We start from the raw sequence: 5,341 nt of genomic DNA, 5'->3' as shown, positions 1-5,341 counted from the left end.
TCTGGACTTTCCCATTACTACCTGAATTTAACAATTATGGGTTTTCCCAGAAAAATATTATTTTATTAGCGTAGCAAGTCGTAGGTACCTACCTGCTTTTAAGGGTCTAATAATTATTTTGTCAGTTTCCGGCCAACATTTGTTTAAAGTAAACGTTGTATCGTATTTAGTGTTTTTGAAGTGATTTTTATATATTAAATTTAAATATGTCTACCATTCAAAAAAGTGCTTGGATAATGTGTTTTCCCGAGTTAAAGCTAAGTGGAGACAAAGTATTTTGCAAGGCCTGTTCCAAAATCGTAAGTTACATTCATTTTCACATTTCATTTTTTAAATGAGGAACTGACAAACAAAAGCATCATGTCCCACAAAAGAAATTTTTCTGGAAAGAGTGTTTTTATTCGACAAATTCGCTTTTACTTCTATAAAGACGGACATAGAGAGAAGCATCAAAATACAAAAATCCATCAAATTGTAGACAATTCCGCTTTTGTTCTTCAGCTTAAGTAACGTACTTTGTTCTTTAAGTAACGTACAAATTGCTAAAGAACTTATGTTCATAAAAGTTAATTTTAGTTTTTTACCAGATCTAATAAAGTCATTAGAACAAAGGAATTTACAATTAAGTGATTCGGTTAATCTTGTTAACACTTTTTCTGCTCATTGTCAAAAAATTCCCGGAAATACAGGGATTACAATTAGAAATAAATTAAAAAATGTTTTAGAAAAAAATTAGGGCTTCGATTGTTTGAGGAAAGTTGTACGTATTTTTGAAGGCAACTTTTCTGAAGATCTTACGACTTAATATATTGTTTTATTTTTGAGTATTTTTAATATGCATTTGCATATTTAGACAAATTTAGAAAAAATACCTGCATATTTGTAGTAAAAGTAATGCATATATATGCGCATATTTTGGTAATGTGTTGCATTTATTCCGCTCTCTAGTGATCGCACACTTTTTGGAATGGAAATAAACCTAAAGAAAACTGAATACCTAACAATGTAGAATACCTACCATAATATGATTTCCTACCATAAATTTAATTATACATTAATTTTTTTTATTACATGGATAGCTACTTACCGAAATTTATTTAACATAATATAATAAAAATTCATTAATTCCACAACCAATATCTTAAAAACTTTTTTCTTTCACAAAGCACACGCGCCAGTGTTAATGCAAATTTACAGAAATACTAAAAAATAAAAATATTATTTAACCAATGAGGCGTATGATGACATAAGCGCCAATATAGTACCGCTGTCTATTCATGAATTTGTTGATAATTTAAAATTTGATCTTCTTGTATTTTTTAAGTGGATTGTTGGCATACGTGACAAATAACCGTTTAAAAAAATTAATAAACTTTTTCATCTGTCTCTGTCTGCAGTAATTTTATATGAGTGATAATAGTCATAACAATTCTTAGGTTGCATTATTTTTAATAGTGGGCTTTGGTTTTAGTCTATTATTCTTTTTTTAGTTATAAATTCTGACTATAGTCAGAATTTTTAAAGTTTTTTAAAAATAAAGTTTAGTTTTCTTTTAAATAATATGAGAAAATTATTCAATCAATGTCTTAGTAAAAATGTTCAAAATTAATATATAAAATCTAAAAAATATTTTATTTTTATATCAGCGCCCCTCAAAATTTGGCGCCCGGGCGGTCGCCCGGCTCGCCCGCCCCTTTATCCGGCGCTGGTCTAGCTATCTTTGTCTGTCGTGCGAGTGTGAGCGTATCTACCAAGAGGTGGGAGTTATGGAACGCTACTGACACAGAGGTGGCGGGCATCATATGCTAGAGAGAGGAAGCTAAGCGCTGGTAGAGAGAGATAGATAGACCACCAACTCGAACTGCTCCACGTTACGCTATTTTTTGGAGCTGGCCAAACCTATGTGTATAAGATCTTTGATTGTCGCCTCCGTTAGGAAAAATATTCAATATTCCGATTCGATTTTGTTGGAAAAACTCACTTAAAAAGAGTTCCTTAAAACAAATACACAGAGTGCCGGGAGGTGCCGCGGTCGGAAAATTGTTTAAACAATTTTTTTAAACAAATTCAAAAAATCATTTTTTTCACTTCGTATAATTTTTTTAGATTCTTTGGGTCATTATGAGCCAAAAAAGTCTCTTGTAATTTTTCTCTAAAATTGACCGTTGTTGAGTTATACTCGATTTAAAATTTGAAAAACGCGAAAATGGCCATTTTTAAGGCTTAATAACTAGGTTAAAAATTATTATTATGAAAGTCAAAAAGTGACTTAATCAAAGCTGAAACCCCTACAGGATCCTGAAGAAATTTTGTCATTATTTTATTATTGTTAACAATGAGCGCTAAGTGAGGCGGTCGTCAATGAGAGTGCAAGTGAGATGCAGCAGTAGACGGCCGGAATGGTGCATCTCTTTCGCACTCACTATTGACGCCCGCCTATATGCAGTTAGCGCTCATTGTTAATAATTAAAAATAACAGCTTAGTAATAAAGTAATGACAAAAATTTCTTCAGGATCTTGTAGGGTGGACTTTAAACTTTGATTTGATCACTTTCATAGTAATAATCATGATACTATAAATAACAAGATAATATATTGCGCATCTCGAAGAGGAGGGAGTCGTGACGTAACTGGAGACCCAAGTTCGTAATGTTCGAATAATGTCCGATTAGTTTGAATTGCTTGCGGTTGTATACTCCAGGCTATATGGTCCCCCCCGTTAGGTAAATTATTCCGATTCGATTTTTTTGCACAAACTTACTAAAAAGACTTCCTTATAACAAGTCCACAGGGTGCCGGAAGGTGCCGCGGTCAGAAAATTGTTTAAACAATTTTTTTTAAACAAATCCAAAAAATTAATTTTTTCAATTCGTTCAATTTTTTTTAGATATTTTGGGTCATTATAAGCAAAACAGGTCTCTTGTGATTTTTCTCTAAAATTTATTGTTGTCGAGTTATACGCGATTTAATATTTGAAAAACGCGAAAATCGCCATTTTGAAGGCTTAATAACTCAGTTAAAAATTATTACTATGAAAGTTAGAAAGTGACTAAATCAAAGTCCACCCTACAAGATCCTGAAGAAATTTGTGTCATTATTTTATTACTAAGCTGTTATTCTTAATTACATATTAACAATGAGCGCTAACTGCTTATAGACGACCGTCAATAGTGAGTGCGAAAGAGATGCACCATTCCGGCTGTCTAATAGTGCAGATAACTGACGAGGCTCTGGCGACCGAGTGACTGCCGGAATAAGCAGTCCCACTTGTTGACCAACTTCGGTTGGTATGCAAGCACAGATCACTTAACTCTCTTTAGATGTTTCACGCAGGTATCTCAAGGTCATACTAAACTAAATGTCATTTTTAGTAATGATACGTTTTTTGAGATGTCGCCATGCACCTGGAGTGAAGATTTCTTCTATATCACTGAGTCTGAGTGTCATTATAATTTGTCAATGTCAGTCTGACTGGTGTCAGTATGCCTTTATCTTTTATCTTTATGTCAGTAAAAAGTTTATGTATCTGATTGTTAGCAATAATAAAAAATCCTGATTTAGATAAAATGGATTCAAATACAGTTTTTGAAACAAAACGAATGTGATTTGAAGATCCCTAGGAAGATCAAAGTCCTAGCTTACATTTGCATGGTGAGTTCAACAAGTATTTGTTATTAGAGAACAAGTAACACAGTTAGTGGTGTAGGGAAGCAAACGAATGTAACACCAAGTAAGTAACCCCTACAGAAAATATATAATTAATACAAATTATTTTACGTGAAATGAATATGGTTATTATCAAATCAATTATATCAATTTTTTGTTTTAGTTGAAAGTCCTTCAACAAGTAGAGATGCACACATGTTTCAATCATTTGAGATACCCTTTTGTAGAAGTATTTGGAAGATAACTATTAATAATTTCATTTGTAAAGATACGATTTGTAAAAAAGTATATACAAAGTGGTTTTGCTGGTATTAAATAAATAAATAAAAATACGTTGTCATGTCTTATTTTTTCCCAAATGGTATTTTGTATATTTGAAATTAAAAATAATTTGCATATTTTAAAACCAAATTATTTTTTTTTTCAACTATACAAATATTTTAACCTAACATTTTCTTCCCACCAAAATTACATTTTGAAATTCCCGCTTGAAATTAGTTCCGATACAAGCGGCATGGAGCGCTGTTTTTCATATTTAACCAAAGCATTATCGTGAAACATCTAGAGGAGGTAGGTGATCTGTATATGCAAGTGAAAGGGCACTCTTTTGTCCTGGGGTCAAGAAATTGGCACTAAAGGCGGAAGAACTATTTACTAGTCAACGGCATAAGGATGTAGAAGGCAAGGAGAAACCACTACATTAAAGATCCATCATGGATATCTCTAGTACGATCATCATGACTGTACAACAAAAAGCCAACTCAACCACTGATCATGGGAATCGGAGACCAGGATCCGGCATGGGAGGTATATCACAAGAAGACCACATGGCCTCCCGGGTCGTCAACCAGCAAAACCCCTGTGAAGTAATAAATACCACTGTGATTTTAACTCAAAAATTGGTAAAGGAAAAAATGGCAAACATGTAGGAGAACACGGGCTCGGTACAAGAAATGAACGAGGTGACAGACTGCTTCAATTCTGTCAGGAGAATAACATGATTGTATCTAATACATTCTTCAACTTAGCAAAGAGAAGACTTTATACGTGGAAATAACCCCAGGACAACGGCCAAAGAATAATTCGAAACCAGATTGATTTTTTACTGATAAACGAACGATACAGAAACTCCTTAAAATCCGTTTAGGCTTACCCAGGCGCATATGTCTATTCAGACCATAACCCTCTAATAGCGCAGGTGAGTATTAAACTAAAAAGATTTTAGCAGAAAAGAAGAGCAAACCAGATAGACGTCAGTCATTTATGTAACCTGGAGGTAAAGGAGGAACTGCAAAGATGTATTAATAATAATTTGAAAATACTTCATGAAAAAGAAACATCTCAGTCAACGAACAACATAGATAAAAATGGAAAAACGTAAAAATGGCGATAACAAGTCCTGCGAAGAAAATTCTGACTAAAGAAAAACCAAAAATAAAGCAAAGATGGATGACTGATAAAATCCTTCTTCTCATGGACAATCGGAGAATAATGAAAGGAAAAAACGAACAAAGGTATAAACAAATACAGAAAGAAATCAAAAAAGAAATCAGAATAGCAAAGGAAGATTTTTATAAAAGAGAATGTGAAGAAATAGAGCAATTGCAGGCAAAACATGATATTTTTAATGTACATAAAAAAGTGAAAGAACTTGCAGGTACACAAAAACGTAAGC

General features: G+C 33.0%; 1 long non-coding RNA gene across 1 annotated transcript; it reads left to right on the top strand.

Annotated features, from left to right (window-relative positions):
• Window positions 1-3,531: 3,531 nt before the first annotated feature.
• LOC126892812 (uncharacterized) lies at window positions 3,532-3,999 on the top strand. Its single transcript, XR_007701010.1, has 2 exons — window positions 3,532-3,730; window positions 3,830-3,999. It is a non-coding gene; the product is annotated as an uncharacterized LOC126892812 (long non-coding RNA).
• Window positions 4,000-5,341: the final 1,342 nt, after the last annotated feature.

The sequence above is a fragment of the Diabrotica virgifera genome, chromosome 9, assembly GCF_917563875.1.
Source record: "Diabrotica virgifera virgifera chromosome 9, PGI_DIABVI_V3a".
NCBI lineage: Eukaryota > Metazoa > Arthropoda > Insecta > Coleoptera > Chrysomelidae > Diabrotica > Diabrotica virgifera.
Note: the sequence above shows the minus strand (reverse complement) of the source record. Positions and strands in the feature narration are given on the sequence as shown.